The sequence below is a fragment of the Arachis ipaensis genome, chromosome B5, assembly GCF_059453495.1.
Source record: "Arachis ipaensis isolate K30076 ecotype BB chromosome B5, ASM5945349v1, whole genome shotgun sequence".
Classification (NCBI taxonomy): domain Eukaryota; kingdom Viridiplantae; phylum Streptophyta; class Magnoliopsida; order Fabales; family Fabaceae; genus Arachis; species Arachis ipaensis.
Window position 1 is genome coordinate 92,984,559 of NC_142440.1, and position 27,842 is coordinate 93,012,400.

Sequence of the window (27,842 nt, forward strand, 5' to 3'; positions counted from 1 at the left end):
TTCTCCTTCATTTATAAAATAAGGTTAAAAATATAAATATTTAAAATTAAGGCATATAAAATATTCACTATTTTTCAATTATAAGAACTCTAAATTAAAAATAGGAGTTTACTCAACTTTTATATAAAAATCTCCAAAATACAGTCTTAAATAAATATAATGCATCATAAATAATTAATTAATAACTTTTAAAAATTTTGAGGTCTTACATCTTACCCCACTTATAAAAATTTTCGTCCTCGAAAATTAACTTAATACACAAAATACTAAAATAGTTTTGTATACTTTAGAAAAGCAGAGTCTTGGCAGATATATGTATATAATTTTCCAAATACCGAATAATTCGTAAAACTTAGGTGTAAGGAAAAAGTGTGGTCTAAAGCAAAAGTTACAAGATGGTTCAAAACAAGAATGTCACATGGGTTACTAATCAAAACTTGAAGCACAAGAAGGTACAAGTGTTCCAGTTAGGTTTTTGCAAAAACAAAGGGGTATCTAGATAGCAAAAGTTTGAAAACAGGTTGACGTAAACAAACAGGATAACGTCTGGGCACAAACCTCGTACCAACTTCAAAACTTCAACCTCCCAACTCGCTTATCACTCCGTTTCAAGTTTACTCGAATATCGAACGTCATTCCCAACACTTTATCTTATATGAAAAAGCTTCTTAACTCCCATTCCTTTTGAATTCTCATCTCTATCCATGCTCAACCATTAACTTTGGCTTCCAACTAACTCACTCGAGGTTTTAAACTCACTTGTCGTCAAGCGGCTTCTAATCAATCAATCTAATTATTTCAAAAACTTTAATTATCTGACACGCACTTAAACACGTTAATGAAATATCACTATCTCATGTTGCTCCGATCACTTAGCTAACTTATTATGAGTTACTGAAAATTTAAACCTCCTCTTAACGACATTTCTTTACTGAACTCAAAAGTTCTAACTTGCAATGTCTTGGACTTTCAAGATTCACTCCCCATCCACCAGTCATTCCCTAAAGAACTAACACATCAGTTCTTACCTCTAAGGACCACGTGTGACATTGAGATAGGCGTGAGTACGTTCAAAGAGATACAATTCGCAGGAAGAGAAGAATAAACGACAAAGATATGTTTATCATGAATTTGGAAGAAGGTGTAAGATTGAAACTAAGCAAAGATGTACAGGCACGAGAAAACATTTCAAAAATATTATGAAAAACTTAATATCAACAAAACCCCTTTCACGTAAAACAAGACTCCACAACATTATGTGACATCGGGCACTTACAAACTTCACCTAGGAAGAACAAATCAAACAATAAGTTTAGGTGAATAGAGTCGCAATTTAACAGGGATGTGTAATAATAATTAAATTTTCTAGAAGGGGAGTCAATTTACATCCTTGCGAGGAGATCTGAATCAATGAACTTCAATAGGAATCATAAAAGAAGTCAACATATTCAGCCGAAACAAGTTTAGGCCAAATAAAGGACATACAAAGCCCGCAAAGAGAAGATAACATGGGGCACACTTAATTAAGACATCCATTATTAATAGACAAAACTAAGAAAATCATTCCACCTTCATAAAGAAAGATATGAGATAAACTTTTTCAAAAGAAATCTTAGAAGCATAAATGTTGCATTATGCCAAGACAAGTTTAAGTCAAAATAGAATATAAAAAGCTTGTAAAACGAAAATTAACTAGGGTAAGTGCAAAATCTTTCTTCGAGAACCCTGGAAGATACTCAAATACATAATCAAATAAGGATATTGGTGCGCATAAATCGTGACGGTTCATTCCTTGGTAACGGCACTAGAAACTTAATACGCACGTTCATAATCTTAGTCCTTTGTCATAACTTCGCACAACTAACCAGCAAGTGCACTGGGTCGTCCAAGTAATAAACCTTACGTGAGTAAGGGTCGATCCCACGGAGATTGTCGGCTTGAAGCAAGCTATGGTCACCTTGTAAATCTCAGTCAGGCAGATTCATATGGTTATGGATATTTGATAATTAAAATATAATTAAAATATAAATAAAACGTAAATTAAAGATAGAGATACTTATGTAATTCATTGGTGAGAATTTCAGATAAGCGTATGAAGATGCTTGTTCCTCCTGAACCTCTGCTTTCCTATTGTCTTCATCCAATCATTCATATTCCTTTCTATGGCAAGCTGTATGTTAGGCATCACCGTTGTCAATGGCTACATCCTGTCCTCTCAGTGAAAATGGTCCAATGCGCTGTCACTGCATGGCTAATCATCTGTCGGTTCTCGATCATGCTGGAATAGGATCCATTGATCCTTTTGCGTCTGTCACTACGCCCAGCACTCGTGAGTTTGAAGCTCGTCGCAGCCATCCCTTCCCAGATCCTACTTGAAATACCACAGACAAGGTTTAGACTTTCCGGATCTCAAGAATGGCCGTCCATGGATTCTAACTTATACCACGAAGACTCTGATTAAGGAATCCCAGAGATATTCATTCAATCTAAGGTAGAACGGAAGTGGTTGTCAGGCACGCGTTCATAGGTTGGGAATAATAATGACTATCACGATCATCACATTCATATTGAGGTGCGAATAAATATCTTAGAATCAGAATAAGCTTGAATTGAATAGAAAAACAACAGTACTTTGTATTAATTCATGAGGAACAGCAGAGCTCCACACCTTAATCTATGGTGTGTAGAAACTCTACCGTTGAAAATACATAAGTGATAATGGAGTTCATTGGTCTCGGCCCCAGAGGGGAACCGGGGTAACCAAGACTCCGAATACAATGATCAAAAGTTCTATTTATACTAAACTAGTTACTAGTGTTACAGAAATGAGTAAATGATGCAGAAATCCACATCCGGGGCCCACTTGGTATGTGCTTGGGCTAAGAATTGAGCTTTACACATGTAGAGGCTTCTCTTGGAGTTGAACGCCAGTTTGTAACCTGTTTCTGGCATTTAACTCCACTTTGCAACCTGTTTCTGGCGTTTAACTCCAGAATGCAACATGGAACTGGCGTTGAACGCCAGTTTGCGTCGTCTAAACTCGGGCAAAGTATGAATTATTATATATTGCTGGAAAGCCCTAGATGTCTATTTTCCAACGCAATTGAGAGCGCGCCATTTGAAGTTCTGTAGCTCCAGAAAATGCACTTTGAGTGCAGAGAGGTCAGAATCCATCAGCATGTACAGTCCTTCTTCAACCTCTGAATCTGATTTTTGCTCAAGTCCCTCAATTTCTGCCAGAAAATACTTAAAATCACAGAAAAATACACAAACTCATATTAAAGTCCAGAAATGTGATTTTTATTTAAAAACTAATAAAAATATACTAAAAACTAACTAAATTATACAAAAAACTATGTAAAAATAATGCCAAAAAGCGTATAAATTATCCGCTCATCACAACACCAAACTTAAATTGTTGCTTGTCCCCAAGCAACTAAAAATAAAATAGGATAAAAAGAAGAGAATATACTATAAATTCAAAAATATCAATGAAACTTAGCTCCAATCAGATGAGCGGGACTTGTAGCTTTTTGCCTCTTGAATAGTTTTGGCATCTCACTTTATCCATTGAAGTTCAGAATGATTGGCATCTATAGAAACTTAGAATTCAGATAGTGTTATTGATTCTCCTAGTTCAGTATGTTGATTCTTGAACACAGCTACTTTATGAGTCTTGGCCGTGGCCCTAAGCACTTTGTTTTCTAGTATTACCACTAGATACATAAATGCCACAGACACATAACTGGGTGAACCTTTTCAGATTGTGACTTAGCTTTGCTAAAGTCCCCAATTATAGGTGTCTAGGGTTCTTAAGTACACTCTTCTTTTGCTTTGGACCTCGAATTTAACCGCTTAGTCTGAAGTTTTCACTTGACACCTTCACGCCACAAGCACATGGTTAGGGACAGCTTGGTTTAGCAGCTTAGACCAGGATTTTATTCCTTTAGGTCCTCCTATCCACTGATGCTCAAAGCCTTGGATCCTTTTTATTACCCTTGCCTTTTGGTTTTAAGGGCTATTGGCTTTTTGCTCTTGCCTTTTGGTTTAAAGATCTTTTTCTGCTTGCTTTTTCTTTTTCTCTCTTTTTTTTTTCGCAAGCTCTTCTCTATTCACTGCTTTTTCTTGCTTCAAGAATCAATTTTATGATTTTTCAGATTATCAAATAACATGTCTCCTTTTTCATCATTCTTCAAGAGCCAACATATTTAACATTCATAAACAACAATTTCAAAAGACATATGCATTGTTCAAGCATTCATTCAGAAAACAAAAAGTATTGTCACCACATCAAAATAATTAAACTAGTTTCAAGGATGAATTCGAAACCCTGTACTTCTTGTTCTTTTGTTTTTAAAGCATTTTTCATTTAAGAAAGGTGATAGATTCATAGGACATTCATAGCTTTAAGACATAGACACTTGAATACTAATGATCATATAGTGAAGACATAAACATAAATAAAACATAAAGCATAGTAAACGAAAAATAGTAAAATAAATAGACAAGGAGATTAAGGAATGAGTCCACCTTAGTGAGGGTGGCGTCTTCCTCTTCTTGAAGATCCAATGGTGCTTTTGAGCTCCTCTATGTCTCTTCCTTGCCTTTGTTGCTCCTCCCTCATAGCTCTTTGATCTTCTCTAATCTCATGAAGGATGATGGAGTACTCTTGATGCTCTACCCTTAGTTGTCCCATGTTGGAACTTAATTCTCCTAAGGAGGTGTTGATTTGCTCCCAATAGTTTTGTGGAGGAAGGTGCATCCCTTGAGGCATCTCAGGGATTTCGTGGTGGGGGATTTCCTCATGCTCTTGTTGAGGTCCATGATCTCTTATTTGCTCCATCCTTTTCTTAGTGATGGGCTTGTCCTCTTCAATGAGGATGTCTCCCTCTATGTCAATTCCAGCCGAATTGTATAGGTGGCAAATAAGGTAAGGAAAGGCTAACCTTGCCCAAGTGGAGGACTTGTCAGCCACCTTGTAAAGTTCTTGAGGTATAATCTCATGAACTTCCACCTCCTCTCCAATCATGATACTATGGATCATGATGGCCCGGTCTATAGTAACTTCAGACCAGTTACTAGTAGGAATGATTGAGCGTTGAATGAACTCTAGCCATCCCCTAGCCACTGGTTTGAGGTCATGCCTTCTTAATTGAACCGGCTTGCCTCTTGAGTCAATTTTCCATTGAACTCCTTCCTCACATATGTCTATGAGGACTTGGTCCAACCTTTGATCAAAGTTGAGCCTTCTTGTGTAGGGGCGTGCGTTCTCTTCCATCATTGGCAAGTTGAACGCCAGCCTTACATTTTCCGGACTGAAATCTAAGTATTTCCCCCGAACCATGGTAAGCCAATGATTTGGATTCGGGTTCACACTTTGATCATGGTTCCTAGTGATCTATGCATTTGCATAGAACTCTTGAACCATTAAGATCCCGACTTGTTGAATGGGGTTGGTAAGAACTTCCCAACCTCTTCTTTGGATCTCAAGTCGGATCTCCGGATACTCATTCTTTTTTAGCTTGAAAGGAACCTCAGGGATCACTTTCTTCTTGGCCACAAATTCATAGAAGTGGTTTTGATGGACCGTTGAGATGAATCTCTCCATCTCCCATGACTCAGAGGTGGAAGTAATTGCCTTTCATTTCCTCTTTCTTGAGGATTCTCTGGCCTTAGGTACCATAAATGGTTATGGGAAAAAACAAAAAGCTATGCTTTTACCACACCAAACTTAAAATGTTTGCTCATCCCCGAGCAAAAGAAGAAAGAAAGAAGGAGAAGAAGAAAAAGAATGGAGGAGATGGAGGGAGAAGGTGTATTCGTCCAAGGGTAAGAAGAGAGGGTTGTGTTGTGTGAAAATGAAGAAGGAAAGAGGGGTTTATATAGGGGTGGGATGGGATTTAGGGTTCGGCCATTAGGGTTGGGGTTGGGAGGGAAAAGAGTTTAAATTTTTGGAGGTAGGTGGGGTTTATGGGGAAGATAGGATGGATGTGAGTGGTGAAAAGGTGATGGGAAAGAGTGATTGAGGTGATTGGTGAAGGGTATTTGGGGAAGAGAGTTATGAAAAGGTGTGAAGAAGAAAGAGAAGAAGTGGTGGGGATCCTGTGGGGTCCACAGATCCAGTGGGGTCAAGGACTTAACATCCCTGCTCCAATTAGGCGTGTAAAACGCCCTTGCTGTGCAACCCTGGCGTTTAACGCCAGACTGCTACTTGTTTCTGGCGTTAAACGCCCAAATGTAGCCTGTTTCTGGCGTTTAACATCAGGCAGATGCTTGTTTCTGGCATTAAACGCCAGACAGATGCTTGTTTCTGGCGTTTAACGCCAGACTGCTCTTCCTCCAGGGTGTGCTGTTTTCAATGCTGTTTTTCATTCTGTTTTTGATTTTTCAGTAGTTTTTGTGACTTTACATGATCATCAATCGAATAAAACACGAAATAACAAAAAGAAAATAAAATAGATATGATTAAATAACATTGGGTTGCCTCCCAACAAGCACTTCTTTAATGTCAATAGCTTGACAGTGAGCTCTCATGGAGCCTTACAGATAATCAGAGCAAGGTTGGAACCTCCCAACACCAAACTTAGAGTTTGAATGTGGGGGTTCAACACCAAACTTAGAGTTTGGTTGTGGCCTCCCAACACCAAACTTAGAGTTTGACTGTAGGGGCTTTGGTTGAATCTGTAGTGAGAGAAGCTTTTCATGCTTCCTCTCCATGGTTACAGAAGGAGATCCTTGAGTTTCAAACACAAGGTTGTCCTCATTCAGTTGAAGGACCAACTCTCCTCTGTCCACATCAATCACAGCTCTTGCTGTGGCTAGGAAGGGTCTTCCAAGGATGATGGATTCATCCTCATCCTTCCCAATGTCTAGGATTATGAAATCAGCAGGGATGTAAAGGCCTTCAACCTTTACTAACACGTCCTCTACTTGTCCATAAGCCTGTTTTCTTGAGTTGTCTGCCATCTCTAATGAGATCCTGGCAGCTTGCACCTCAAAGATCCCAAGTTTCTCCATTACAGAGAGTGGCATTAAGTTTATTCCTGACCCTAGGTCACACAGAGCCTTCTCAAAGGTCATGGTGCCTATGTTACAGGGAATTAGGAATTTGCCAGGATCCTATTTCTTTTGAGGTAATTTCTGCTTATCCAATGCATTTAGTTCATTGGTGAGCAAGGGAGGTTCATCTTCCCAAGTCTCATTACCAAATAGCTTGGCATTTAGCTTCATGATTGCACCAAGGTATTTAGCAACTTGCTCTTCAGTAATGTCTTCATCCTCTTCAGAGGAAGAATACTCATCAGAGCTCTTGAAGGGCAGAAGGAGATTCAATGGAATCTCTATGGTCTCTAGATGAGCCTCAGATTCCTTTGGTTCCTCAAAGGGATATTCCTTATTGGTCACTGAACGTCCCAGGAGGTCTTCCTCACTAGGATTCACGTCCTCCTCCTCCTCTTTGGGTTCGGCCACACCATATAAGGTTATCGCCTTGCACTCTTTTTTTGGATTTTCTTCTGTATTGCTTGGGAGAGTACTAGGAGGGATTTCAGTGACTCTTTTACTCAGTTGGCCCACTTGTGCCTCCAAATTTCTAATGGAGGACCTTGTTTCATTCATGAAACTTACGGTGGCCTTAGATAGATCAAAGACTATATTTGCTAAGCTAGATGGATTCTGCTCAGAATTCTCTGTCTGTTGCTGAGTGGATGATGGGAAAGGCTTGCTATTGCTAAACCTGTTTCTTCCACCATTATTAAAGCCTTGTTGAGGCTTTTGTTGATCCTTCCATGAGAAATTTGAATGATTTCTCCATGAGGGATTATAGGTGTTTCCATAGGGTTCACCCATGTAATTCACCTCTGCTATTGCAGGGTTCTCAGGATCATAAGCTTCTTCTTCAGAAGATGCCTCTTTAGTACTGTTGGATGATTCCTTCAATCCATTCAGACTCTGAGAGATCATATTGACTTGCTGAGTCAATATTTTATTCTGAGCCAATATGGCATTCAGAGTATCAATTTCAAGAACTCCCTTCCTCTGAGGCGTCCCATTACTCATAGGATTCCTTTTAGAAGTGTACATGAACTGGTTATTTGCAACCATGTCAATGAGTTCTTGAGCTTCTGCAGGCGTTTTCTTTAGGTGAGTGGATCCACCTACAGAATGGTCCAATGACATCTTTGATAATTCAGACAGACCATCATAGAATATATCCAGGATGGTCCATTCTGAAAGAATGTCAGAAGGACACTTTTTGGTCAGTTCCTTGTATCTCTCCCAAGCTTCATAGAGGGATTCACCTTCCTTCTGTCTGAAGGTTTGAACATCCACTCTAAGCTTGCTAAGCTTTTGAGGAGGAAAGAACTTGGTTAAGAAAGCCGTGACCAGCTTATCCCAAGAGTTTAGGCTGTCTTTAGGTTGAGAGTCCAACCATATTCTAGCTCTGTCTCTTACAGCAAATGGGAAAAGCATAAGCCTGTAGACCTCGGGATCAACCCCATTGGTCTTAACAGTATCACAGATCTGCAAGAATTCAGTTAAGAACTGAAAAGGATCTTCTAATGGAAGTCCATGGAACTTGTAGTTCTGTTGCATCAGAGAAACTAATTGAGGTTTCAGCTCAAAGTTGTTTGCTCCAAAGGCAGGGATTGAGATGCTTCTTCCATGTAAATTGGAATTTGGTGCAGTGAAGTCACCAAGCATCTTCCTTGCATTGTTATTATTTTCGGCCATGTCTCCTTCTTTTTCGAAAATTTCTGTCAGATTTTCTCCAGAGAGTTGTGCTTTAGCTTCCCTTAGCTTCCTCTTCAAAGTCCTTTCAGGTTCAGGATCAACTTCAACGAGAATGTTCTTATCCTTGTTCCTGCTCATATGAAAAAGAAGAAAACAGAAAATATGGAATCCTCTATGTCACAGTATAGAGATTCCTTTATGTGAGTAGAAGAGAAGAATAAAAGAAGGGGAAGAGAAAAACTCGAACACAGAGAGGAAGATGGTGTTCGAATTTTGGGTGGAAGAGAAGTGTTAGTAGATGAATAATTAAATAGAAGGAGATGAGAGATGAGAGAATTCAAAAATTAATTAAAATAAAAAAAATAATTTTTTGTTTTTAATTTAAAATCAAAGTTATAATTTGAAAATTAAAAAGAAAAATGAAATTAAATTAAATTAAAGTTTAAAATAATTAGTTAATTAAAAAGGAATTTCGAAAAAGAGGGAAGGGATTTTCGAAAATTAGAAAGAGAGAGTTAGTTAGGTAGTTTTGGAAAAGATAAGAATCAAACAAAAAGATAAGATTGATTGAAAAAGATTTGAAACTTAATTTTTGAAAAGATAAGAAGTTAGAAAAGAAGTTAGAAAAGATTTTGAAATTGATTTTGACAAAGATGTGATTGAAACTTATTTTGAGAAAGATTTGAAAAAGAAATTTAAAAGAAAAGATTTGATTTTGAAAATTAAAGTTGATTACTTGACTAACAAGAAACAAAAAGATATGATTTTAAAATTTAAAGATTGGACCTTTCTTAATAGGCAAGTAACAAACTTAAAAATTTTTGAATCAATTACATTAATTGTTAGTAAAGATTTTGAAATTATGAAATAAAATAAGAAAAAGATTTTTGAAAATCAATTTGAAATTTTCGAAAATCATAAAAGAAAAATGAAAAAGATTTGATTTTTGAAAAAGATTTGAAAAAGATAGAATTTTTAAATTGAAAATTTGATTTGACTCATAAGAAACAACTAGATTTTAAAAAGTTTTGAAAAAGTCAACTCAAATTTTCGAAATTTATGAGTGAAATAAGAGAAAGATATTTTTTTTATTTTTGAATTTTAATGATGAGAGAGAAAAACATCAAAAGACTCAATGCATGAAAATTTTGGATCAAAACAAATGATGCATGCAAGAACACTATGAATATCAAGATGAACACCAAGAACACTTTGAAGATCAAGATGAACATCAAGACTTATTTTTGAAAATTTTTAAGAAAAGAAAAACATGCAAGACACCAAACTTAGATATTTTTTCATGTTTTGACACTATGAATGCAAAAATGCATATGAAAAAGAACAAAAGACACAAAACAAGAAAATATGAAGATCAAACAAGAAGACTTGTCAAGAACAACTTGAAGATCATGAAGAACACATGCATGAGTTTTCCAAAAAATGCACAAATTTTAAAAACATGCAACTGACACCAAACTTAAAAACTGACACAAGATTCAAGCAAGAAACACAAAAATTATTTTTGATTTTATAATTTTATAATTTTTTTGGATTTTTCGAAAATTATTTTGGAAAAACGAAAAAGAAGAAATTTTTTTTTGTATTATTTTTGAAAATAAGAAATAAAAAAGCTTAAAAATAAAGTAAAATTACCTAATCTGAGCAACAAGATGAACCGTCAGTTGTCAAAACTCGAGCAATCCCCGGCAACGGCGCCAAAAACTTGGAGCGCAGAAATCGTGACGGTTCATTCCTTGGTAACAGCGCTAGAAACTTAATACGCACGTTCATAATCTTAGTTCTTTGTCACAACTTCGCACAACTAACCAGCAAGTGCATTAGGTCGTCCAAGTAATAAACCTTACATGAGTAAGGGTCGATCCCACGGAGATTGCCGGATTGAAGCAAGCTATGGTCACCTTGTAAATCTCAGTCAGGCAGATTCATATGGTTATGGATATTTGATAATTAAAATATAATTAAAATATAAATAAAACGTAAATTAAAGATAGAAATACTTATGTAATTCATTGGTGAGAATTTCAGATAAGCGTATGAAGATGCTTGTTCCTCCTGAACCTCTGCTTTCCTATTGACTTCATCCAATCATTCATACTCCTTTCTATGGCAAGTTGTATGTTAGGCATCACTGTTGTCAATGGCTACATCCTGTCCTCTCAGTGAAAATGGTCCAATGCGCTGTCACTGCATGGCTAATCATCTGTCGGTTCTCGATCATGCTGGAATAGGATCCATTGATCCTTTTGCGTCTGTCACTACGCCCAGCACTCGCGAGTTTGAAGCTCGTCGCAGCCATCCCTTCCCAGATCCTACTCGGAATACCACAGACAAGGTTTAGACTTTCCGGATCTCAAGAATGGCCGTCCATGGATTCTAACTTATACCACGAAGACTCTGATTAAGGAATCCCAGAGATATTCATTCAATCTAAGGTAGAACAGAAGTAGTTGTCAGGCACGCATTCATAGGTTGGGAATGATGATGACTGTCACGATCATCACATTCATATTGAAGTGCGAATAAATATCTTAGAATCGGAATAAGTTGAATTGAATAGAAAAACAATAGTACTTTGTATTAATTCATGAGGAACAGCAGAGTTTCACACCTTAATCAATGGTGTGTAGAAATTCTACCGTTGAAAATACATAAGTGATAATGGAGTTCATTGGTCTCGGCCCCATAGGGGAACCGGGGTAACCAAGACTCCGAATACAATGATAAAAAGTGCTGTTTATACTAAACTAGTTACTAGAGTTACAGAAATGAGTAAATGATGCAGAAATCCACTTCCAGGGCCCACTTGGTGTGTGTTTGGGCTGAGCATTGAGCTTTACACGTGTAGAGGCTTCTCTTGGAGTTGAACGCCAGTTTGTAACCTATTTCTAGCATTTAACTCCACTTTGCAACCTGTTTCTGGCGTTTAACTCCAGAATGCAACATGGAACTGGCGTTGAATGCCAGTTTGCGTCGTTTAAACTCGAGCAAAGTATGGACTATTATATATTGCTGGAAAGTCCTGGATGTCTACTTTCCAACGCAATTGAGAGCGCACCATTTGGAGTTCTGTAGCTCCAGAAAATCCACTTTGAGTGAAGGGAGGTCAGAATCCATCAGCATCTGCAGTCCTTCTTCAACCTCTGAATCTGATTTTTGCTCAAGTCCCTCAATTTCATCCAGAAAATACCTGAAATTACAAAAAAATACACAAACTCATAGTAAAGTCCAGAAATGTGATTTTTATTTAAAAACTAATAAAAATATACTAAAAACTAACTAAATTATACTAAAAACTATGTAAAAACAATGCCAAAAAGCGTATAAATTATCCGCTCATCAGATATGCATAGAAAATTGAAGTACGGTTGGTATAACTTAAGTTGTATTCAAACCACATAAAAAGGTTCTCAAAATCCATATAAGAAAGTGCATGCAAAAGTAAATGCAATCTTGTCAAAAATTTCAAAGAGTGATTGTGAACACAATTGGGCAGGGAAAAATAAAATAAAACTCTTTTAAAAGATCCTAAGTAAGAATTCAAAGTGAATGCTATAAGACACAAAGTGTCACAACAGAACAAGATGAAAATAAGATACAGAATATGGAAAAGAAGAATCAACTTGCATAATTAGTCAAGTACAATAGTAACTTTTAGGGTTCAAAACCATTTAAGATTAAAGGATTGTGTGCGTGTGTTTCATAAGGGGAATATTCCAAAGGATTCAAGTAAACTGTAAGGAACACAATCAAACAGGAAGCAAATCAAATCAAAACTTATTTAGAAAAGTCTAAAACAAGATTTTCGAGAGGATTAAATAAATTGTTGTGCACCACAACGGTGCAGATTCAAGTCACTTCAACGGTTTCCTAGCTCATGTAGAAGAATATGAAATCAACGACCACATTACAGGAATAAAAAAAAAGAAAGCTAAGAACACGATCAACTAAATTATGTGTAAGAAAATTCAAATTGCTTTTTAAATAATACTGAAGCAAGTGTTTTCAAGATAAAGAGAAGAAAAACAAATGATACATCAGATAACGTGGCACGATTCATAACGCATCCGTTGACACCATACAGTGAGGAAGGAATTCAAAGTTTATAAGTGAGGATAGCTAAAATCAATAGTTAATATTTCCTGAGATTTGTGAATCTTTTATAGCACCAAAACAAATCCAAGATCAAGTTAAGGAGTATAGAGTTTATAAAGATGGCTATTAACAGTGATAAGGGTAAATATTTCAAAAGTTTCAAGCAACAACCGAATACAAAACCAAGCAAAGGCAATGTATGAATGATAAGATAAGGTTGGCAATTAAATCAATCACATTTCATGAAGGAAATAAATAAGAAGGAATTCCGGTACAATTGATAGAGAAGGAGATAACGCCAAACACGAATAAGGATCTTACGCCGAAACGGAAATGATTTAAAAAAAAATTAATTTCTAATGCTCCCAAAACCCGTGAATCACAACACTTATCAATCCTACTTTATCTATGATAACTCATTAACTTTCTCGTACACATACCACAAACATTAAGCTAGCCAGACTTAATATCAATAGATATGCAACGATAAGCTAACGGCATTAATCAAAAGACAGTCATGTGCATAAAGCTCTAATTCTCGTCATTCGGACAAGACTTATAACATGACGGACACTCAGAGTATGCAATGAAGCATATTCAGTCCATTCCCAAGGCTCTAATAAGGATGAACTGCTCTAATACCATAATGTAACACCCTTACTTTTAATACCTCATGATCGTATTAAAAGTTCAGGCGTTACTTGTCTCTAAGTCATTAATTTAATATTATAATTATTTATTATTGAGCCTTCGCGGTTATAAACTGAATCCTTAGTTACAAAAATCGAAAAGTCTTTACTTTAGTTCACTTGACACCCAAATATATTCACATAATAATAAATACATAAGCTTTTTTTAAATATAAGTCTTGCCTCTCAAAAAGAAACTGAAAGTGACAATTGACGAGAGGTAAAACCTCGACCAAACTAACAAACAGAAAGTACAACATTTACATAAAGCTTGTAGATCGATCGCGGCTTCGCGCCAAAACTTCCTGAACCTACCACTGAAAAAGAAAGTCTATAGGGGGGTGAGAACCTAACCACACGGTCTCACCACAAGGTTTTAGAATTGTCATAAGAAGATATTTAATAAGAAAATCCTTTTCGAACTCAGTGATTATCGTTGCCTTATGAATCTTTTAAAAACCGTCAGTTAACCATCCAAAAAGTTCAAAGCTCTTTTTTTTTTAAAAAAGAAATCAAATAAGTATAAGAAATAAAAAACTTACTTTTTTTATAAAAGAATCTTAAAAGTCTTCTAACAGTATGAATGACCAATCTGTTCCAAGCATAGGTTCATTAAGTCTATGCTGAACCAAGTTGGTCTTTCATACTTTATTAATAACTCAATCAAAAACCAATCACAGCTTTCAGCCCATCACATAATCAATCAATTCAATCATCATCTCATCACCAATAATTTCGAAAGCACCACATCAGAACAAACACAGGCAAAACAGACAAGGAAAACACAGGTATAGATAGCAGTTACAGTAAATAGCTCAGATGGCAGTTAATAGCAGTTTAGTAATTAGGCAAACCCAAACAAATTCAAACTCAAGCAAAGCATACAAGTGCATATGATGAATACCTATCCTATGGCTGTTGATATCAACTATCGGTTACGTAGCCATCCCGACATGTTCTAATGCTCAAAAATACACCATGAGAAAAATTCCCAAGCTGACATGGGAAAAAAATGCCCCAAGCTCAATAATATCCATAGGACGAATCCCAAGCTAACATGGGGAGAAGAGACCACACCCCAAGCTGACATGGGAAAACAATACCCCAAGCTGACATGGGGGAAACAACGCCGCAAGCTCAATAGTAACCACGGGAAAAATCCCGGCTGACATGGGGGCAACGCCCCAAGCTCAATATATTTAATAAGTTTTCATAATTATCATTTTCATTTCCGATACTAATTCATATCTCATTGTCATTCAATTATTCAAAAATTGTACTTAAAAATCCATCTTCATTCTCATACTCATTCTCATCTTACCACTTATTACTTTCTTCAATAATTCAAATTCAAAATATAACTTATTCATTTCTAAATAAATCAAACTCCAAAACGTAATGCTTTTCTTAACAGCAGCAAAAATCAACTTATAAAATTCTTAAAAATCTAAATCTTTTTAAATGACCATTTCAATAAAATCTCTCATTTTTATAAAAATTTGGGCAGCATCTCCTCTAAAATTCGGATTATGCCACCCTTACAGATCGCATCAAACCACATTTTCCAACCCATTTCCAACTGACTTCAAATATCAATCCTTTCCAAAATCGAACAAAATTCCAGTTTTGAATCTTTTCTAAAATCAAACATTTCCAAAATTAAACTAAATTCCAACATTAAATCTCTCCCAGTAGTTCAACAAAGATCAACTTAACAAGCCAAAACAGCAAATCAGAATAACCAGCTTCCTCAATAATTCAATAAATCAATCGAATAAATATTCACAGCCATCCAAACAGTTCAATTCAATTCATAAGACTCACGTATTCATAAAAATATACTTTTCATGCTATTATCGACTTATAACAATTTTTGAAAGTAAAATAAATTTAAGAAAATGCCCCTACCTCGATAAGTTGAAATCATAACCCAAACGCGTTAATTGACTCTTTTCGCTCAGCCCGAAATCAACGGCAACTTAGGCCTCAGCCCTTGATCTCTTTCACATCAAACACGGCAACTTAAAAGCGACATGCAATGCTCAGAACGACCTGTAATAAGAAAACAAAACAGCGGCGGTTGTTGAATCGGTTTGGCGGCAGCCTCGGCAGCCACTTCAAGCAACAGCGGGGAGCCAAAACCCCAGTGACGGTGACTGTAATAACTACGCGGCGTCAAAAACCATTCCCGGAATCCAGAAGAACATAAACCAGCTTAAAACCGTTACCGCCAATGGCGGTGGCAGTTCCTGGGACGGCAGCTTCCAACGGTGACTGCGGCGGACATGAACGGCGATGGTGGCAGCTGGCGTTTCCTGGCAGCAGAGGCTCAGCCACGACAGTGCGGCTTCCAGCAACAGCGGCGATGGAGGACGTGATGGCGGCGCCTCCTCTTTCCTCCACACGACCCAAACGGCGGTACGGACAACAGCAGCGGTGGCAAGCTTCACGGATGGCGACCCGCAGCCTCCTCGGTCGGTGGCACGACGACGCGGGACGGTGGCGAGCTGGATGACGGTGGCTCCCTCTCTTCTTCCCTTTTTTTCTTCTCTCTTTCCTTCATTCTTTTTCTTTCTTCTTTCAGGTTGTGTGTGTTGTGTTAAGTGTGTGTGTAGTTACCGTGGGTGAGGGTGGGGTGCGGAGTGTGTGTGTTAGTGTGGGTAAGGGTAGAAAATTAGGTTTAGATAAAATTAGGGTTAGGTTAGATATTTTTATTAAAATGTTAGGTGTAGTAGTGTAATTTTATAAAATAAATAAAAAGATGGGATAATAATTAAAAATCAAATTAAATATAAAGTATCTATCTTTGAAATATCTTTTAATTACAAATTTGTAAATTAGTTTCAATTAAATGCTAATTAAATAAAAATTAGAGATAAATAAATTAATTCTCCTTCATTTATAAAATAAGGTTAAAAATATAAATATTTAAAATTAAGGCATATAAAATATTCACTATTTTTCAATTATAAGAACTCTAAATTAAAAATAGGAGTTTACTTAACTTTTATATAAAAATCTCCAAAATACAGTCTTAAATAAATATAATGCATCATAAATAATTAATTAATAACTTTTAAAAAATTTTGGGGTCTTACATATAGTCTCTTGGGTCTCTGATCCACGGATTTGACTTGCCTCTCCTGACAACAGAGCATTCGAATCCATGAGATTAGAACCTTCGTGGTAGAGGCTAGAACCAATTGGTAGCATTCCTGAGATCCAGAAAGTCTAAACCTTGTCTGTGGTATTTCGAGTAGGATCTGGGACAGGATGACTGTGACGAGCTTCAAACTCACGAATGTTGGGCACAGTGACAGTGTGCAAAAGGATAGAGAGATCCTATTCCGACACAAGTGAGAACCGACAGATGATTAGTCGTGCGGTAGCTGTGCCTGGTATTTTTCATCCGAGACGAGAGATCCGACAGTTGATTAGCCGTACAGAAACCGTACCTGGACCATTTTCACTGAGAGGACGGATGGTAGCCATTAACAACGGTGATCCACCAACATACAGCTTGCCATGGAAGGGAGCACGCATGATTGGATGAAGACAATAGGAAAGCAGAGGTTCAGAAGCAACAAAGCATCTCCAAACGCTTATCTGAAATTCCCACCAATGAATTACATAAGTATCTTTATTTTAATTTACGTTTTATTTATATTTTAATTATCAAAACCTCATAACCAATTGAATCTGCCTGACTAAGATTTACAAGATGACCATAGCTTGCTCCAAGCCGGTAATCTCCGTGGGATTGACCCTTACTCACGTAAGGTATTACTTGGACGACCCAGTGCACTTGCTAGTTAGTTGTGCGGAGTTGCAAAGGTGTGATTGCAATTCCGTGCACCAAGTTTTTGGCACCGTTGCCGAGGATTGTTCGAGTTTGAACAACTGACGGTTCATCTTGTTGCTTAGATTGGGTAATTTTATTTTATGTTTAAGCTTTTTTATTTTTATTTTCGAAAAAAAAATTTAGTTTTCTAAAAATTCATCAAAATTTTTAAGAATGAATTCCACCTTCGAGCTTCATGATGATATGTTAAGCTTGGCTGGCTATTAAGCCATGTCTAATCTTTTGGACCGAAGCTTTAACTTATCATTGCAGCTATTGAAGGAGCCTTTGAATTCTTATTCATTGGATTGTTGTATGTATTTATTATACTAAAGCTTGCTAGCCATTTGGCCATGTCTAATCTTTTGGACTGAAGCTTTAGAATAACATTGCATGAATCCTGGAATTCTTATTAAAAATTTTTGAATTTCTTTATTTTATTTTTCCAAAATAATTTCGAAAAAAATATATACAAAAAATTAATAAAATCATAAAACCAAAAAAAAATTTGTGTTTCTTGTTTGAGTCTTGTGTCAAATTTTAAGTTTGGTGTCAACTGCATGTTTTTAATTTTTCTTAGATTTTCAAAAATTCATGCATTGTGTTCTTTTGTGATCTTTAAGTTGTTCTTGATGATTTTCCTTGTTTGATCTTTAATTTTTCTTGTTTTGTGTTGTTTTTGTTTTTCTTGTATATTTTCAAATTGTTAGTGTCTAAAGTTTAAAAAAAAAAATTCTTAAGTTTGGTGTCTTGCATGTCTTTCTTTTCTTAAAATTTTTCAAAAATATGTTCTTGATGTTCATCATGATCTTCAAGGTGTTCTTGGTGTTCATCTTGACATTCAAAGTGTTCTTGCATGCATTATTTGTTTTGATCTTAAATTTTTATGTTTTGTTTCATTTTGTTGTTTTTCTCTCTCCTCATTAAAAATTCAAAAGTAAAAAAAAATATCTTTTCCTTATTCTTCTCATAATTTTCGAAATTTTGAGTTGACTTGGTCAAAAGCTTTTAAAATTTAGTTGTTTCTTGTTAGTCAAGTCAACATTTCAATTTAAAAACTTTATCTTTTCAAATCTTTTTCAAAATCAATTCTTTTTCATTTTTTTATGATTTTCGAATTTCATTCTTAAAATTTTTCAAAATCTTTTTCATTTTTCTTTTAATGTTTTCGAAAATTTTAAAACTAATTTTTCAAAATCTTTTTCTTAATTTTATTTCATATTTTCGAAAATCCTTGCTAACAATTAATGTTTTGATTCAAAAATTTTAAGTTTATTACTTTCTTGTTAAGAAAGGTTCAATCTTTAAATTCTAGAATCATATCTTTTAGTTTCTTGTTAGTCAAGTCATCAACTTTAATTTTAAAAATCAAATCTTTTTAATTTCTTTTTCAATTCTTTTTCAAAATAAATTTTAATCATATCTTTTTAAAATTTTAATTTCAAAATCTTTTTCTAACTTCTTATCTTTTCAAAATCTATTTTCAAATCTTTTTCAACAAACTACTTGACTTGTTTGTTTTAATTTTAAAAAGTTTACTATTTCTTATCTTTTTCAAAACCACCTAACTACTTTTCCATTTCTAATTTTTGAAAATCACTAACCACCTTTTCAAAAATATTTTTAATTAACTAATTGTTTTAGTTTTTAATTTTCTTGTATTTCTTTTTGAAATTTTCGAAACTAACTTAATTAATTAAATAAAAATAAAAATACTTTTCTTTTCCCTCTTCTTAAAATTCGAATACTCTCTCTCTCATCTCTTTCTATTTATTTTATTCATTTACTAACATTTCTCTTCTACTCATCTAATAATTCGAACCCTCTCACTCTCTCTATGTTCGAATTCTTCTTATTCTCTCTCTACCTCATTCTTCTATTCTTTTTTTCCTCTAACACGTAAAGGAATCTCTATACTTGACATAGAGGATTCCTCTTCTCTCTTTGTTCTCTTCTTTTTTATATGAGCAGGAACAGGGATAAAGACATTCTTGTTGAAGCTGATCCTGAACCTGAAAGGACTCTGAAGAGGAAGCTAAGAGAAGCTAAAGCACAACACTCTGGAGAGGACCTTACAGCAAATTTAGAAAAAGAGGCAGACATGGCAGCCGAACCTAAGAACAATGGTGGAGATGCAAGGAAGATGCTTGGTGACTTTACTGCACCAACTTCCAACTTCTATGGAAGAAGCATCTCAATTCCTGCAATTGGAGCAAACAACTTTGAGCTTAAGCCTCAATTTGTTTCTCTAATGCAGCAAAATTGCAAGTTTCATGGACTTCCATTGGAAGATCCTCATCAGTTCTTAGCTGAATTCTGGCAAATCTGTGACACTGTTAAGAACAATGGGGTTGATCCCAAGGTCTACAGACTTATGCTTTTACCCTTTGTTGTAAGAGACAGAGCTAGGATATGGTTGGACTCACAACCTAGAGAAAGCCTGAACTCTTGGGAAAAGTTAGTCAATGCTTTCTTGGCCAAATTCTTTCCACCTCGAAAGATGAGCAAGCTTAGAGTGGAAGTCCAAACCTTTAGATAGAAGGAAGGTGAATCCCTCTATGAAGCTTGGGAAAGATACAAGTAATTGATCAGAAGGTGTCCTTCTGACATGCTTTCAGAATGGAGCATCTTACGTATATTCTATGATGGTCTGTCTGAATTGTCCAAGATGTCATTGGACCACTCTACTGGTGGATCTCTTCATCTGAAGAAAACACCTGCAGAAGCCCAGGAACTCATTGAAATGGTTGCAAATAACCAGTTCATGTATACTTCTGAAAAAAATCCTGTGAATAATGGGATAACTCAGAAGAAAGGGGTGCTTGAGATTGATACTCTGAATGCCATATTGACTCAGAATAAAATATTTACTCAGCAAGTCAATATGATTTCTTAGAATCTGATTGGAATGCAAACTGCATCCAGCAGTACTAAAGAAGCCTCCTCTGAAGGAGAAGCTTATTACCCTAAGAATCCTACAATGGAAGAGGTGAATTACATGGGAGAATTCCCTGGAAACACCTATAATCCTTCATGGAGAAATCATCCAAATCTCTCATGGAAGGATCAACTGAAGCCTCAACAAGGCTTTAATAATAATAATGGTGGGAGAAATAGGTTTGTCAATAGCAAGCCTTTTCCATCATCTTCTCAACAACAGACAGAGAATTCTAAGCAGAGCCTCTCTGACTTAGCAACCATAGTCTCTGATCTATGTAAGACCACTCTCAATTTCATGACTGAAACAAGATCCTCCATCAGAAATTTGGAGGCACAAGTGGGTCATCTGAGTAAAAGAGTTACTGAAATCCCTCATAGTACTCTCCCAAGCAATACAAAAGAGAATTCAAAGAGAGAGTGCAAGGCCATCAATATATCCAAAGTGGCCGAACCTATAGAGGAGGAAGAGGCAATGATTTACAGTGAGGAAGACCTCAATGGACGTCCACTTACCACTGAGGAGTTTCCTAATGAGGAACCAAAGGAATCTGAGGCTCATACAGAGACCATAGAGATTCCACTAAACTTACTGTTGCCATTCATGAGCTCTGATGATTATTCTTCCTCTGAAGAGGATGAAGATATTGTTAAAGAGCAAGTTACTCGGTATCTAAGAGTAATCATGAAGCTGAATGCCAAGTTATTTGGTAATGAGACTTGGGAGGATGAACCTCCATTGCTCATCAATGAACTGAATGCCTTGGTTTAGCAGAAATTACCTCAGCAGAAACCGGATCCCAGAAGGTTCTTAATACCTTGTACCATAGGCACCATGACCTTTGAGAAGGCTCTGTGTGACTTGGGGTCAGGTATAAACCTCATGCCACTCTCTGTAATAGAGAAACTAGGGATCCTTGAGGTACAAGCTGCAAGAATCTCGCTAGAGATGGCAGACAAATCAATGAAACAAGCTTATGGACTTGTAGAGGATGTCTTAATGAAGGTTGAAGGCCTTTACATCCCTGCTGACTTCATAATCCTAGACACTGGAAAAGATGAGGATGACTCCATCATGCTTGGAAGACCCTTCCTAGCCACAGCAAGGGCTGTGATTGATGTGGATAGAGGAGAGTTAATCCTTCAATTGAATGAGGACTACCTTGTGTTTAAGGCTCAAGAATCTTCTTCTGTAAACATGGAGAAGAAGCATGAAAAGCTTCATCCAGTTCTCTCCATACAGAGTCAAGCAGAGCCCCCACATTCAAACTCTAAGTTTGGTGTTGGGAGGCCACAATCATGCTCTGAGTATCTGTGAAGCTCTATAAGAGCTTACTGTCAAGCTATTGACATTAAAGAAGCGCTTATTGGGAGGCAACCCAATCTTATTTATCTATGTTAATTACTTTTTCATTTCATTTTCCATTGTTAGTTTATGTTTTCTTTAGGTTGATGATCATGTAGAGTCACAAAAATAGCTGCAGAATTAAAGCGGAATCAAAAACAGCATCAAAAATAGCACACCCTGGAGGACAGGCTTACTGACGTTTAAACGCCAGTAAGGATAGCAGAATTGGTGTTTAACGCCCAGTCTGGCAGCATTCTGGGCGTTAAACGCCAGAATTGGCAGACAGACTGCCGTTTAACGGCAGAAAAAGGTGTCTGGCTGGCGTTAAACACCAGAAAGGGCTGTCCAGGGGCGTTTAAATGCCAGAAAGGTGCAGGGAGCAGAATTCCTTGACACCTCAGGATCTGTGGATTCCACAGGATCCCCACCTACCCCAACTCTTTTTCTCTCCTTTTCACACCTTTCCATAACACTCTTCCCCAAAATAACCTCCACCAATCACCTCTATTTCTCCTCCAAAACCATCATACAACCCACCTACCCCCACGCATTCAAATTTAAACCATCTCTCTCCCAAACCCGACCCCTATTACGAGAATTCCCTCTCCACTCCACTCCTATATAAGCCCCTCATCACTCCTTCATTTTCACACATCATAACCACCTAAAACCCCCTTGGCCAAACCATACACACACCTCCATCTCCTCCATCTCTTATTCCTGTAATCCTTTCTTTCTTCTTTTACTCGAGGACGAGCAAACCTTTTATGTTTGGTGTGGAAAAAAGCTCTGCTTTTTGTTTTTCCATAACCATTATTGGCACCTAAGGCCGGAGAAACCTCTAAGAAGAGGAAAGGGAAGGCAGTTGCTTCCAACTCTGAGTCATGGGAGATGGAGAGATTCATCTCACAAGCCCATCACTAAAAAGAGGATGAAGAAAATAAGAGAGCCCGCTCATGGACCTCAACAAGAGCATGAGAAAATTCCTCATCAAAAAATCCCTAAGATGCCTCAAGGGATACACTTTCCTCCACAAAGCTATTGGGAGTAACTCAACACCTCTTTAGGAGATTTGAGTTCCAACATAGAGAACCAAGAGCACTCCATTATCCTCCATGAAATTAGAGAAGACCAAAGAGCCATGAGGGAAGAGCAACAAAGGCAAGGAAGAGATATTGAGGAGCTCAAGCACTCCATAGGATCTTCAAGAGGAAGAACTAGCCGCCGTCACTAAGGTGGACCCGTTCTTTAATTTCCTTGTTCTTATTTTTCTATTTTTTGTTTCTATGCTTTATGTTTTGTCTATGTTTATGTCTTTATTACATGATCATTAGTGTCTAGTGTCTATGTCTTAAAGCTATGAATGATTCCATGAATTGCTCACCTTTCTTAAATGAAAAAAATGCTTTTATTTGCAAAAGAACAAGAAGTGCATAATTTTGAAATTTATCTTGAAATTAGTTTAATTATTTTGATGTGGTGGCAATACATCTTGCATTCTGAATGTATGCTTAAACAGTGCATGTTTGAAATTGGAATTAAGAAAAGTTGACTCTTGAAAGAATAATTAAAAAGGATACATGTAATTGGTGATCTGAAAAACCATACAATTAATTCTTGAAGCAAGAAAAAGCAGTGAAAAACAAAATCTTGCAAAAAAAAAAAGAAAAAGAAAAAAAGAAAGAAAAAGAAAAAGAAAAAGCAAGCAGAAAAAGCCAGTAACCCTTTAAACTAAAAGGCAAGGGTAAAGAGGATCCAAGGCTTTGAGCATCAGTGGATAGGAGGGCCCAAAAGGAATAAAATCCTTGCCTAAGCGGCTAAATCAAGCTGTCCCTAACCATGTGCTTGTGTCATGAAGGTCCAAGTGAAAAGCTTGGGACTGAGTGGTTAAAGTCGTGATGCAAAGCAAAATAGTGTGCTTAAGAACTCTGGGCACCTCTAACTGGGGACTCTAGCAAAGCTGAGTTACAATGAAAAGGTTCACCCAGTTATGTGTCTGTGGCATTTATGTATCCGGTGGTAATACTGAAAAACAAAATGCTAAGGGTCATGGCCAAGACTCATAAAGTAGCTGTGTGCAAGAATAAAAAAGAACTTAACTAGGAAAATCAATAACATTATCTGTATTTCAGAGTTCCTAAAAGCTACTAGTCCCGCTCATCTAATTAAAACTAATCTTCGTTGATATTTTTGAAATTTATTGTATTTTCTCTTTTTTTTTATCTTATTTTGTTTTTAGTTGCTTGGGGACAAGCAACAATTTAAGTTTGGTATTGTAATGGGCGGATAATTTATACGCTTTTTGGCATTGTTTTTACATAATTTTTAGTATATTTTAGTTACTTTTTATTATATTTTTATTAGTTTTTATGCAGAAATCACATTTTTAAACTTTACTATGATTATGTGTGTTTTTCTGTAATTTCAGGTATTTTCTGGCTGAAATCGAGGGACCTGAGCAAAAATCTGATTCAGAGGCCGAGAAAGGACTGCAGATGCTGTTGGATTCTGACCTCTCTGTACTCAAACGCGTTTTTCTGGAGCTACAGAAGTCTAATTGGCACGTTCTCAATTGGGCTAGAAATCTAACATCTTGGGCTTTCCAGCAATATATAATAGTTTAAACTTTGCCTGAGATTTGATGGCCCAAACTGGCGTTCAACGCCAGCCAGAGACCCTTTTTTGGCGTAAAACGCCGGAACTGACACCAGAACAGGAGTGAAACCCCCAAACTGGCATCCAAGCTGGCGTTTAACTCTAGAAAAGGCCTATGCACGTGTAAAGCTCAATGCTCATCCCAAGCACACACCAAGTGGGCCCCGAAAGTGGATTTCTGCACTCTCTGCACTTAGTTACTCAATTTCTGTAATCCTTAGTAACTAGTTTAGTATAAATACTAGTCTTTCCTATTGTATTCGGAGAATCTTATGCCACTTTTCACATTTGGAGGCTGGCCATTTGGCCATGCCTAGACCTTTTTCTCTTATGTATTTTTCTACAGTGGAGTTTCTACACCTCATAGATTAAGTTGCGGAGCTCTGCTGTTCTTCATGAATTAATGTAAGTACTATTGTTTCTCTTTCAATTCATGCTTACTTCTTCTCCAAGATATACTCTCGTACTTAATTCAGTTAAGTCAGGATGAAGGGGTGACCTGTGACAATCACCCACTATCTTCGTTACTCGATTAGCCAAGATCCGCGTTCCTGACAACCACAAGCGGTCTACATGATGTTCAACGTAGTCATTGGACGACAGTTGGAGTATAGTCTCTTGGGTCTCTGATCCACGGATTTGACTTGCCTCTCCTGACAAAAGAGCATTCGAATCCGTGAGATTAGAACCTTCGTGGTAGAGGCTAGAACCAATTGGTAGCATTCTTGAGATCCGGAAAATCTAAACCTTGTCTGTGGTATTCCGAGTAGGATCTGGGACGGGATGACTGTGACGAGCTTCAAACTCACGAATGTTGGGCGCAGTGACAGTGTGCAAAAGTATAGAGAGATCCTATTCCGACACAAGTGAGAACCGACAGATGATTAGCCGTGAGGTAGCTGTGCCTGGTATTTTTCATCCGAGATGAGAGATCCGACAGCTGATTAGCCGTACAGAAACCCTACTTGGACCATTTTCACTGAGAGGACGGATGGTAGCCATTGACAACGGTAATCCACCAACATACAGCTTTCCATGAAAGGGAGCATGCATGATTGGATGAAGACAATAGGAAAGCAGAGGTTCAGAAGCAACAAAGCATCTCCAAACGCTTATCTGAAATTCCCACCAATGAATTACATAAGTATCTTTATTTTAATTTACGTTTTATTTATATTTTAATTATCAAAACCTCATAACCCATTGAATCCGCCTGACTAAGATTTACAAGATGACCATAGCTTGCTTCAAGCCGGCAATCTCCGTGGGATCGACCCTTACTCACGTAACGTATTACTTGGATGACCCAGTGCACTTGCTGGTTAGTTGTGCGGAGTTGCAAAGGTGTGATTGCAATTCCATGCACCAAATACCAAACCCTAGCCACAACTCAAGGGCTAACTATGTTGCCCTAGTTCGTTCACTAATCTCTATCTATTTTTCTGTCATTAAAACTTTACAGAATTTTCTTTGGTTTTTACCATGTCTTTAACTTTTTATGTTTCCTTTATCTTTGCCTCATTAACATGTTATTACCACTCGCAAAGTGTTTTATGAAGGTAATTATGAGATTCTGCGCTTAAAGTTGTCTGTCTAAACCTTTTACAGAAAACTGCCTTTTTCATATTATTTTATTATTTTATTATTATTTATTATTTCATCATTAAATTTTCGAAAATTAGCCAAAACTTTTAACCTTTAAAATTCACTTTTTACCACCTGTAACTTTTAATATTTCTACTTTAACCACCCTAACTTTTGGAAATTACCAAATAACCCCCTAAACACCAAAAATTTTACTTCTTTGCCCTTTTAAACATCTAATGCCTGTTCTTCAATTTTCTTCATCACACACAAAGTGTTCTTCGTGTTCTTCATAAATTCTTCAGATTCTTTCTTTGTTTTTACCCGTTTTTCAATCTTTTCAGTAACCGATTTTTTACCAAAATTCATAATAAAATTGTAGCCACCAAAGCCCCTTATTTCCTACTTGATTTCAACACAAATTCAACCCCAATTTAAGGTTTAAGGTTCCTTTTTCCAACTGCACTCAAGAACATGTTTCATAGCTTGAATATCATCAAATTTCATCAAAATTTTAACAAACTTTCACCAAGAATAACTCATATAAGCAATCAATTTGAAGGATAACCAAACCATATCATAATCACACATCTCAAAAATAATTAATCAAGATTAATTTTACCAAACCCTACCTAGTTTTGTTACTCCAAAATTGGTTATACTTTCAGGTGGTCCTTAAGCACTTTTTCCTTCTAAATCACATCAAGAGCAACATTAAATCCAAAAACCCTCAACTGACCGAATCTCACTCAGCATGTTAGGAAGGGATTTCTCACCTTAGACTTGCTGGAAATTAACGTTTGTTGGCCCTCAAGTCAAGTTAAGCATGTTTCCTAAGGAAGAACATCAAGAAAACACATGTTTAAGCATGTTTCCTTGAAACCGAAGCAAAAGGGAGATGGTGCAGCCAACTCACCTTGATTCCAGCCTTGATAAGTCATATGATCATGTTGAGAAAGAAGAGAGGATCATTTTGTTCGGATTGGAATTTTAATTTGAGTTTTAGTTCAGGAGAAATCAAGCTTTCAAGATTAAAGTGTCATGAAAGTTTCTCTCTTTTCTGTCTTCTCATTTTTGGCCAAAGGGAGTAAATGACCAGCCTTGGAGTGTCTTGGGGGTATAAGGAGAGTTGTGATTGGTTGGCTTGGAGGTGGGTTAAAATAATATTAAAATATCTCCGGTGTATAACTACTAAAACTAGATGTATCGGAACACTTGTAAAAATATCTCTAAAATTTATTTTCTGAGCTACTAGCATAAATGACACTAGTAACATATTTATTATGAGAATAGAACATGTATTATGAAACCTTAGCATTGCTAAAGTCATCAGAGAATGTTGGTGTTAAGCTGCACTAGTAAACTTTGAATCCGGTTAAACCAATTTCCTGTTTTTATACTATTATCTCTCTTCTCCCATGAATCGAGTCCGGTTCGTCAAACTGAGACTATTTACGGAAACCAGAATCAAAACTCCTAACTGATACGCTTCAAAAACCAGGTTCTTCGTGATTGCGTTGTCGGGCTTATCTCAACTAAGGTCCTGAGTTAAAGATAATATAATGACAATGAGGATTGAGATGCTTGATGATATAGCAGAGGTTCTCCCCTTACTGATCTTCTGAAGAAATCCGTACTTTCAGAAAATATCTCGCGTACTCAAAAATTGGGGTTGTTACACACTGTTTATTCATACATTCAGAAAACAAAAGCAATGCCACCACATCAAGATAATTGAACTATTTTTATTATAAACTTGAAATTTATGTATCTCTCAATTCTTTTTAAATAAAATTTTCTATTTAAGCAAGGTGAGAGATATATGGAACATTTTATAGCCTTAAGACATAAATGCAAATGATCTTGCAACAAGAACAAGAGAACAGACAACACAACATAACAGAAAATAGAAAAATACAAAAGAAAAGGAGATAAAGAGAAC

The 27,842-nt window shown here is 36.5% G+C and overlaps 2 non-coding genes across 2 annotated transcripts; one reads left to right on the forward strand and one right to left on the reverse strand.

Annotated features, from left to right (window-relative positions):
• The first annotated feature begins 8,236 nt into the window (after positions 1 to 8,236).
• Positions 8,237 to 8,340, forward strand: LOC148564994 (small nucleolar RNA R71). Its single transcript, XR_015885413.1, has one exon. It is a non-coding gene; the product is annotated as a small nucleolar RNA R71 (small nucleolar RNA).
• Positions 8,341 to 19,882: 11,542 nt separating this feature from the next.
• On the reverse strand, positions 19,883 to 19,990 carry LOC148564995 (small nucleolar RNA R71). The gene has a single exon (XR_015884845.1). It is a non-coding gene; the product is annotated as a small nucleolar RNA R71 (small nucleolar RNA).
• Positions 19,991 to 27,842: the final 7,852 nt, after the last annotated feature.